At 37.8% G+C, this 11,614-nt stretch overlaps 1 protein-coding gene across 1 annotated transcript in view; it reads right to left on the bottom strand.

Moving 5' to 3' along the window:
- SYTL5 (synaptotagmin-like 5) overlaps nucleotides 1-11,614 on the bottom strand; it is a 204,936-nt gene that overhangs the window by 169,892 nt on the left and 23,430 nt on the right. The window lies entirely within an intron of this gene.

Here is an 11,614-nt window from a genome sequence, read left to right on the forward strand (position 1 = left end):
CCACTGCTCTGTAAGCTGCTTGAGGGCAAGACTACCTGTTTTGCTCAGCTTTACATTTTGTAACAACTAACTCAGTACCTGAAACATAATAGATATCATTTGATTAAATGAACAAAAGAAAGGAAAAGCAAAACAACTTCATGAATAATGTGGAGAAAAGAAAGGGAAGGAGGGAAAGAGGAAAGAAGGAAGATTTTGCTGTGTTACTTACTAGGTGTCATGGGACACTCATTTAACCTTTCTGAGCTTCAGTTATTCCAACTTTAAAATGAAGATAATGATTCTGTTCCTATCTTCCTCTAAGGGTGTTTGTGACAGCCAGACGAAATAAAGCATGTCAATGTGCTGTGTGAATTACAGATGCTTTGCAAAATGAAATCATTATTATTTTTAAAAAAATGATAAGAAAAAGTGCACAGTTGGATGCGTTAAGAATAAAGTGAAATTAAAATTGGCTAAAATTGAGATCAAACATATTCCAAAAAAGTTACATAAACCTGAGAAAACTACAAAAGGTTCTTGATTACTTGGTAAGGTCTTCCATAGCTTTTTCCATGTCCTTAACCTCACTCCTACTACTCACTTTTATTCAGATAGCAAAACTATTTTGATTCTTGAAAATATAAAAAATTCCAACCATTTATCTCTCCTAGTTTTTGGCTGAAGAGAAGCAAAGTGTATGGAATATGAAAATAAAAAGTATACTAGAGATAAATATGGCCCAAATTGAACTGTTAAAAACTGATAAGGAACGCAAAGAAGAAAAAATGTGGTTGAAAACATCTAATTCCAGCTGGCACCAGTTCTTCATTTGAGATAAACTCAGTCCTTTCTTGAATTTGAAAAATATCAGTTGGTTCTTTCTTCTTTAGTTTTGTTCATTTTACACAGATTAATATGTAAATTGATGACTTATATGTAGTTGAAATCTTTAAGATGGAAGAGATGCATTAGCTTGACTGCAGTTAAACACTAGACTTTTCATTTCTATGTTCTAGTGATATGTTAGATTTCATTTTTTTTCTAATCCATCATGAAAAGTGTTCACTTTATTAAAAAGACTGCTTACTTTATCATCGCCTAGACACATTTCTTTCAAATCAAGAAATGTTATCATCAAAAATTCTCATCACATTTCTGTGGCATTATTACTCTTTTATTATTCTGTCTAGATCCAATTGTACTGAACATTCTCTGCACCAGACAAGTTAAGGAGTTGTAGAATGGAAGCAATTTGCTACCTGGAAGAGGAAGCCATAGACCAACAATTGACAAAGCATTCTTGATTCCTTTAAACAGTTTTCATCTCATTAAGACCCAAGACAGATAATGAGCAAGTGGGAATTATATATAGGCCCAGAGTACAGGGCTTTGAAGTCAGAAGGCATGGGTTCAAATCCTGGTTCTGTCACGTACGTCCTCTGACACTTAAAGCAAATTACTTAATCTTGTGTCTCAGCTAATCCCTCTCTAAAATACAGATCATAATAGTTACAAATTCCTACGTTTCTTGTGAGCATTAAATAAAATAATATTTGTAAATTGTTTAGCACAGCTTGACATATTGTTGTTGTTAAATGCCATCGAGTAGATTCCAACCCATAGCGACCCTGTATATGGTTTCCGAGGAGCAGCTTGTGAGCTTGCAGTTCAAACAGATTTGCAGTCTGGCACATTAACCCAGAGCTCCACACCAGGACTCCAGCTTGACACATAGACTGCTATTTGTCTCCCAATACGTTCTGCCCTTTTTCTGTATCATGAAATATCTAGCTAGGCTCATGGCCACTCAGAAGAAAGACTAGATTTCCTAGCATCTTGAGTAACTAGGTTTGGTTGTATGACTAATTATTGGCCACTGGGATTTGGCATGATGTAGACAATAGGCAGGGAGTGGGATGGTTCTGTAGGATAAACACTGGACTGAACCACAAGGTTGGTAGTTCAAGGTCACCAGCTGATCCTTGGGAGAAAAATAAGGTTTTCTGCTCCCACAAAGATTTACAGCCTCAGAAACCCTACACAGGGTCACTGTGAGTTGAAACCGACTTGATAGCACTTAACAACAACAATAGGCAACATGTAGTCCATGTTCCTAATCTAGGCCCTTTCTTGCTCTTTTTTCCACTCCCACAGACTAGGATTAAGATATAGGGGTCAGTCATGTTGGATCAAGAGCTAAATATATATTCCAACTTATACAGTAAGAGCTCAGTAAATATTAGCTCTTCTGATTATTTGGTAACATTAGCTTGTCCACTTGTAGATCCATTACTATCAGGTCCTGCTTCAGCTTCTGCTGCAATGTCTTCACCCCCTTTTCTATAGCTGGTGTTTCATATTCCTTGAAGAGAGCAAAACCACAGTGACTGACAAAATAAGCTGTCAAACTAGAAAAAAGGAGATAAAAAATCACTGAAATGATATATAAAGATGGAATAATACAAATGGAATATATAAAGATGGAATATACAAATGGAATATATTTGTATAACTCCTAACATTCCCATTGGCCACACACATCCAGAGGCAATATCATAAAAACTGCTGCTAGTATATATTTGCTTGAAAGGAATAAAATCAATAGGTGATCAGAACTCCTTTCTGTACTCCAAATATAAAAACATTATTTTCATTTTGATTATAGCTTCCACATACACAGAAGCTATTATTGAAATGCAATCAGCACAACATTTATCAGTCACAATAATGACAAGCACTCTGATTTCCATGTCATGCCTTTGACACCAGACTAGAAGAAAGACATTATGATTCCTATTTTACAGATAAAAAAGTGGAATTTCAAAGAGATAACCTGCCTTTAATCACTGGACTATTCAGTGGTACAGTTATGATTCATACTCAAATTTTTTAAAAATTTCAACATCTGTACTCTTCTTCTCCCACAACAGACTTTTCTCACTGGCTCTTCTGTTAAAATGTTTATTTAGAAGGACACTGTATTTATAAATGACTGTTGCTGTTTTTGTCCCTAGTTGTGCAAAACTAGGAGCTCTGGTAGTGTAGTGTTTATGAATCAGGCTGCAAACCTTAAGGTCAGCAGTTCTAAACTACCAGCTGTTTCGAGGGGGGAAGATGAGGCTTATCTGCTCCCGTAAAGATTTACAACCTCGGAAACCCTGTACAGGGTCGTTATGAGTCGGTTCCGACTCCATGGCACATAACCACCACCACCATGTGCAAAACCATGCTAAGCATACTCAAAGTTAAGCATCTAAACAAGAATGATTTACTCTGCTTACCCCATATTTTTGCCCCTATATTGACATCTACCCAGGTCGCCTCTTATCACAAAGTCTCTAACAACAACTATTCTAGAATGGAGTTGTTCTTCAACAGGCATCAGTGTGCTCCTAACAAACTTTAGAATGTTTTGTTTCATTTACAAATCGAATGGTCTTAAAAAGAATAAAGATGCTCTGAGAACTGTGTGTCATAGCAGAACTGTACTATGTAGACACTGTAGAACTGACACTGAAACAGTAAAACTGAAAAATCATCGATTTTTCAGAAGTAGATAGCCGGGTCTTTCTTCTAAGGTTCCTCTGTGTGGATTTCACCCTTCACTTTTTTCAGTTAGCAGCCTCAGTTAGCAACTGAGTGCCTTAACCATTTATATCACACAAGGATTCCAGGGGAAATAACCAGAACAACAAAAATGCAAGAAAGACCCAAAAGAACAATGAACTTTGCAAAAATATTAAGCATGCACCTATATAGTCCTGGTGTGGTGGTTCGAACCCACCAGCCACTCCTCAAAAATCCTACACAGGGTTGCTATGAGTCAGAACCAACTGAATGGCACTTAACAACAACATCCTTTCTAAAAGTTTCCATAATGGCATTACCCTTTTTCAGTAGATGTTGTTGTTGTTAAGTGCCACTAAGTCGGTTCTGACTCATAGCAACCTTGTGTAGGGTTTCCAAGGAAACGATTGAGAGGTTGAACCACTGACCTGGTAGTTCAAATAGACTTTGCGGTCCAGTGCTGATTCTACTATGACACTGCAAGGAGGTAATTGACTTGAGAAAAAATTGGGAATTAATTCTAAAACAAACAAACAATAAATACTTTAAAGATAAAATGTTGTTCAAAAGTAATTTTTTTGATTTGATGCTCACAGGCACAGTTCAAAGCTAAACCATGTTGATGCTGAGATACTGAGTATAGTTTCTAGGGAAGGTGCTTGGTGACTTTTGTTGCATGGGGTGCACTGTTGTTGTTGTTGCTGTTGTTAGGTGCTATTGAGTCAGTACCAACTCATAGTAACCTTATGCACAACAGAACAAAACACTGCCAGGTCCTGCGCCAATCTCACAATTGCTGCTACGCTTAAGTACACCGCTGCTGCCACTGTGCCAATTCATGTCATTGGGGGTCTCCCTCTTCTTCGCTGACCCTCCATTTTGCCAAGCATACTGTTCTTCTCCAGGGACTGGTCCCTTCTGATATGTCTGAAGTATGAGAGACGAAGTCTGCCCATCTTGACTTCTAAGGAGCATTCTGGTTGTATTTCTTCCAACACAATTTGTTTGTTCTTTTGGCAGTTCATGGTACTTTTAATATTCTTCTCCAACACCATAACTCAAATGAATCAATTCTTCTACAGTCTTCCTTATTCATTGTCCAACTTTCATATGCACATGAAGCTACTACCTCTTTTATGCCTCAGAAAAACAAACACTACACACCATTTTCAATTTTTCATAAAAGTAAAAACCATCTTCAGATTTCTTTGAGTTAGCAAAAACCGGTATAAATGTAGGTCTTTCATAAAATCAAAGTGGCTTAAAGTGATCATCTGAAAAGTGTGTATGTGTGTGGAAAAAAAAAAAAAAGTTTTTTTTAAGCCACTTCTGCTGCTGAATGCATACATATACTAGAGGATATATTTGTTTAGTTTTAGCACAAGTTTATTTTAAAAATGTCTCAGAATTTAATTTGTGTAAACGATGTTAGTTTCAATTTAGCAAGAAAGGAGTTGTTGTGCTCCTTAAAAATGGACACTTATTTTCAAAGATAAGAGTTCTTACAAAAACCACTTTCAGCAGTTTTCTACTTTTCAGTAACAGTGTACAACCCAAACCAAACCCACTGGCATCAGGTCCATATCAACTCATAACAATCCTATCTATATAGTGTTTCTGAGACTGTAGATCTTTTCAGGAGCAGTCATCCTCATCTTCTTCAGAGCAGCTGGTGGGTTTGAACCACCAATCTTGTGGTTAGCAGCCCAACACCTAATCCACAATGCTACCAGGGCTCCTAGTAACAGTCACCATTTCTGTGAAATCTATTGAGAACTACCAACCTTGTTTTGTTTATGTGATATACTTTTTTTTTCTTCTTCTTAAATGCTTCATTAGAAACTATTACTTGTAATCAATTACTTTCAGATTGTATTTTTAAAAAAAGAGATGAGTTTGTGCTGAGCAACAATTAAACAATTCTGACCCATAAGATTCATCATTTTAATTAAACCCATTTTCTAAGACTGCTAGTTATCTTCCAATATCCCCTACATTTTTTATACCAGTATAATCCTCAAATGTCTGCTGGTCCCATGGCCACCCAGAATAAAGACTCCATTTCTCAGCTTTCTTTGCAACTAAATAGACTATATTACTATATTCTAGTCAACATAATGTAAGCAGGGCTATATGTGAAACCTCTCAGAAATGTCCTTAACAGAAAGGAACATGCCCCCCTTTTCCTCCTCTCCGCGGATTAGAATGAGGACATGATGATTGGAGCTACAGCAGCTCTCTTAGACTGTGAGGTCCTAGCCTGTGTTGAGATAGCAGAACAATTAGTTAGAAGGGTGCTGTAGGATAAGCACTGAACTGCAAGATTGGTTTGAATCGGTGGTTCAAAGTCACCAGCTGCACTTTGGAAACTCTATACAGGCTCGTTATAAGTTGTAAGTGACTCAACAGCACTTAACAACAACAGTCTAGGCCTCTGATGAGGATGGGGTCAAAACTATCAGCCTTAGATTGCTTTCCTTTTGATTTCATATAGGCAAATGAACAAACAAACAAACTTCTCTTTATGTTAAGTCTTGTTGTTATGTCATCTTGAGGACTAAGGTATGCATGACCCAAGCCATGGTATTTTCAATAACCTTATATGCATGCGGAAGCTGGACAGTGAGTAAGGAAGACCATAGAAGAATTGATGCATTTGAGTTATGGTGTTGGAGGAGAATATTGACAACACCATGGGCATATTGTCAGGAGGCACCAGTCACTGGAGAAGGATATCATGTTTGGTAAGGTGGAGGGTCAGAGAAAAAGAGGAAGACCCCCAGCGAGATGGATTGGCCAAGTGTCAGCATCAATGGGCAACAATTGTGAGGTTAGCCCAGGACCGAGCAGTGTTTTATTCTGTTGTGCACAGGGTCACTATGAGTTGGTACCGACTCGATGGTACCTAACAACAACAACAACAACACTTTCATTTTGATTTTCTAACATTCCCAGTTGAACCTAACCTTGATTTCTGTACCCATAAATGGTATGGATGATACAATGGAAGAATAGAAAAATGTAACTTCTGGCTTTAAAGTACTAATGACAGAGATAGTCCATCAAAGATGAAAAGCTCATGTATTATATTTGTTGTTGTTATTAAGTGCTATCGAGTCAGTTCTGACCCATAACGACCCTGAACAGGGTTTCCGAGGCTGTAAATCTTTACGGGAGCAGAAAGCCTCATCTTTCTCCCGCAGAGCAGCTGGTAGTTTCGAACTGCTGACCTGGCGGTTCACAGCCCAATTCGTAACCACTACACTAACAGAGCTCCTTTATTATTATATAAGGACACATACATTTGATTTGGATCAATGTGAAAGTGAAAGTGGAGTTTGAGTGACCAATTCAGTAAAATACTATTTTACTTTTATTAAACTGGAAATTCATTCATTTCTGTCCCTAATGCCTTATTATTGTATATAAGTGCATAATAAGAAGCTGCTTAATTTTGGGAAAATACTTCCCAAATATGAAGCGGATTCCAAAAATTCATGGAAAAAATGGAATGAAAAAATAATGGAAGTTTTCTGTAAAGTCTTTGAGGCCCCTACATATGTGACTAAGAGAACTCATATGAATCAATAGTGAAAGAACAGTAACACTCAATAGTAAAGGGATGAAGGATATGAATAGAAAATTCACAAAACAAGAAATATAGTGGTAAATAATCATCTAAAAGTTTCAACTCACTAATAATCAACTACATGAAAATTAATACAATGTTATTTATCAATTCAGCATCACTTGATTTTGGCAATATAACAATACTTTTTTATGTTGGCAAAGATAACATGTCATACTCTAGTGAAGAGGAAATTTGCACGGTTTTTCTGGCAAACAATCTTATAACAGGTAACAAGAATTTCAAACATGTGTTACTGTGTACAATCAAATTGGTTCTAACTCATAGAGCCCCTATAGGACAGAGAAAAACTGTCTCATAGGGTTCCTTAGGCTGTAATGAGTACAGGAGCATATCACCAGGTCTTTTCTCCTGAGAAACAGTAGCCACTATAAGTCACTACATCCTGTACCTTTACTTATTGTATTAAATTCAAAGGAAGTGTGGCGCTTTGGATTAACGTGCCAGACTGCAAGGTCAATTTGAGCCGCAAGGTCAGTGGTTCAAAATCACCAGCTGCTCCTTGGAAACCCTATACAAGGTTGCTATGAGTTGGAACTGACTCGACAGCACTTCACAATAACAACATAGACTAACTATGAAGCACAATATATGACAATTAAGGCAGAAGTTTTAAGAATAAGGATGCTCATGACAATTAGAACAATGATTAAAGAAAATATGTATACCCTTATTACTAAATCTTAGCCAGCCAATTTAAAACAATAATATTTTTTTTTCTAAAAATTTTGTTGTTGATAATATACAAAGCAAAACATACCAGTTCAATGAAACAAAATTGAGAACATAGAAGTAAATCCATCTTAGTTGACTTATGCTTAGTTGACTTTGGCCAAGGAGCCAAAGCCCATTCAATGGGAAAGAGATAGTCTCTTCAACAAATGGTGCTGGTAAAACTGGATATCCATTTGTAAAAGAATGAAATAAGACCCAAATCTCACATCTTAGATAACAACAAACTCAATATGGACTACACAACTAAATGTAAAACCTACAACTATAAAGATCATCAATGAAAAAATAGGGGCAAACTTATGGGCTCTGAAGTGCTGTTGAGTCAATTCCAAACCATAGTGACCCTGTATAGGGTTTCCGAGGAGCTGCTGGTGATCTTGAACCACTGACCTTGCAGTTCAAACAGTTTTGCAGTCTGAAACATTAACCCACAGCGCCACACCAGGACTCCCACTAGCCATTACAGAGATGCAAATCAAAACAACAACGATATATAATCTTACTGCTGCATTTATAGCAAAGTTAAAATAACAAACAAACCTGAAAACAAATTCTGGAGAGAGCGTAGGCAGTATAGGGCCTTTCTACACTGCAGATGGGACTGTAAAATGGTGTAATCTCTGTAGAAAATGATATGGCACTTTCTCAGAAGGTTGGAAATAGAAATGCCCAATGAACCAGCAATCTCTCTACTTAGTATATATCCTCAAGAAATAAGAGCCATGACATGGATAGACATGCACACCTATGTCCTGGTGTGGCGCTGTGGGTTAATGCACTGGGCTAAAAAGTCGGTTTGAACTGTAAAGTCAGTGGTTCAAGTTCACCAGTTGCTCTTTGGAAACGCTAAACAGGGTCACTATAGGTCGGAATAAACTTGACGGCACTTCACAATAGCAACAAATGTACATTGCAGATCACAATAGCCAAAAGATGAGACAACTTAGATACTCAACAGCAGAGGAACGGTTGAACCAACTTTAGTACAAACATGCAATGGAATATTATGTACCATTGGAGAATAACCATAAATCTGAAAAACACTGCATAACATGGAAGAACCTGGAGGATACTATGCTGAGTGAAATGAGTTGGTAACAAAGGGACAGACTTTGTACAAAATCACTACTGTAAAAAGTCAAGAACATTTTCCATTTTATAATATATATTCTATGATGGGTACCATGGGTGGGAGAAAAAGAAGAATTGTTCACTGGGTAGAAGATAGACACGTGTTAACTTGGGTGATGAGGAAGGCAGTTACAAAGAAAAGGAAGAAAAAAGAGATCCAAGGAAATTGCTTTCTGCTGTCTCCACCCACCCCCACCGCACCCCCCTATGTACTAGGAGGAAAAAAATGTATATTTATTTTCTTACTAGAACAAACCACTGGGAACTTTCACACAAATAAAAAGAGAATGGAAAGAAGGAGGAAAAAAGAAAAATAAGGGAGGGAGAGAGAGAAAACAAAGATTTGGAAATGGATAGTGGTGATGGTTGTGCAACATGGGAAGTGTGGTTGGTATGGCTGGGTTGTACATGCAAATCAAAAAATGAACAAATCATTTTAAAACAAAAAAAGACTATGCAAGGAATATACAGCCACTGTACCAAAAATAGCTGGTATTCACCATTTCAAAGGGTAGCACATGATCAAGGATCCATAGTACTGAAGGAATAAGTCTGAGCTGTGCTAAAGACATTGGTGAAAAACAAAACTCAGAAACTGATGTAATACAAATTGAAATGTTTCAACAAACTGAAGCAATGTTGGATGCTCTCACTCATCTATGCCAAAAGAAATTGGAAGACAGCTATCTGGCCAACTGATTAGAAGAGATCCATATTTTTGCCCGTTCCAAAGAAAGGTGACCAAATGGAATGCAGAAATCATCGAACAATATCATTAATTTGCATACAAGTAAACATTTCTTAAAATAATTTTTAAAAACAGTTGCAGCAGCAGTACATTGACAAGGTGCTGCTAGAAATTCATGTCAGATTCAGAAAGAGAGATATCATTGCTGACATCAGATGGATCTCTACTGAAAAGTGAGAATACAAGAAAGATGTTAATTATGCTTTAGTAACTATGCAAAGGCATTTAACTGCGTGGGTTATAAAAAACTCAGATACCATTGTGAAGACTGGTTATTCCACTGCAGTTAAATGTGTTCATGAGGAACTTGCATAAAGACCAGGAGGCTGCCTTTAGAACAGAACAAGGGGATAACAAATGGTTTAAAATCCGGAAAGGTATGCACCGTTGGTATATCCTTTCACCATATTTATTCAATTTGTATGCTGAGCAATTAATCGAGAAGTTGGATTATGTAAAGAAGGAGGTGGTATCAAAATTGGAGAGAAAGACTTTTGAACAACCCATGATATTCAGATGAGACAGCCTTGCTTGCAGGAAGCCAAGAAAACGTGAAGTACTTATTGATGAAGTTTAAAGAATACAGCTGTGGTGTACTGAATTCTCTAATGTCTCCCCTAGCCATTGTCTGTAACTCTCACCAAACAGCATTTCTGCCTTGCTGGGTTGGAGAAGATACTGATATGATAACTTGATTCAGTTGTGGATGTTAGCAGTGTTATTGGTAATTAAAAACAAAACAAAACACATGAAACTCTAGCCTGGTTTAAAATGAGCCATCTCAAAAGCAAGAGGGGGTATCTCACTGCCATCAACAAAGAGCCAGGAGTGGAGCATGTCCTTTGCACTCTGATATCCCTGTGCATTGAACCTCCTCGACCCAGGAACAGTTAAGCTGTGACACCATAGGAGTGGCAGAGGAAGAGCAGCAGCTGAACCAAGAATCAGAGCATGAGACAGAACAGTGGACTTCCCATTCCACAGAGCAAGTAAAGCTGAATGACTTTGGGGAGGAATTTTGCTTATAAAGTGGAGTGGCTCCAGACATTTAATTGGGGGAGCTAGATTTGTTGACAGAGTTAGAGCTTAGTGCCTTCAGGCTTATGGTGGAGTGTTGTGCCCTGTGCACGGAGCATTTTTTACCCCAACTGTAACCTGTTAACTTCCCTACTAAGGCCCAGAAATCTTGGTATGGTGTCTCAGTCTTGTATGGCCATTGCAATAAGTGATTGAACCCACTAGAGAAGCATAGAATGTTGTGAGAGGAATGGTTGGTGCCACATATTTTTGTAACAGCCTTAAGTATGGATTGCACCTCAATATAAAGAAAACAAAACTCCTCACAACTGAACCAATAAATAACATCATGAAAATTGGAGAAAAAAGATTGAATTTGTCAAAGATTTCATTTTTCTTGGATCCACAATCAACACTCATGGAAGCGGCAGTCAAGAATTCAAATAATGTAAGGAGGAGAGAACAAACAAGATGGTGGATTGGGTGGATGTGTAGTAAAGAGCTCCTCCAACAACAACACAGAATACCCAACCAAGCAGGCTCAGGGGATGGTCTCAGAATTCTGAACTACATATGAAGGGATATTTAAAAGGTTGGAAGGCTCACAGCTGGAGAAATTTGTGGCAGAAGCAAGAAATCTATTGCTTTCTAGTCCAGGATGCTTGGCTGCTCCAGGAGCCACCATCATGGGTGAAACCAAGTGGGGGAAGGATCGGAACGGCCACAGATGCCTGGAAGAACCGCTGAGATAAAGGTGTGGACATTCTTTTCTTTTGGTATCTGTT

Source organism: Chrysochloris asiatica, unplaced genomic scaffold (assembly GCF_000296735.1).
Source record: "Chrysochloris asiatica unplaced genomic scaffold, ChrAsi1.0 scaffold00062, whole genome shotgun sequence".
Lineage (NCBI taxonomy): Eukaryota > Metazoa > Chordata > Mammalia > Afrosoricida > Chrysochloridae > Chrysochloris > Chrysochloris asiatica.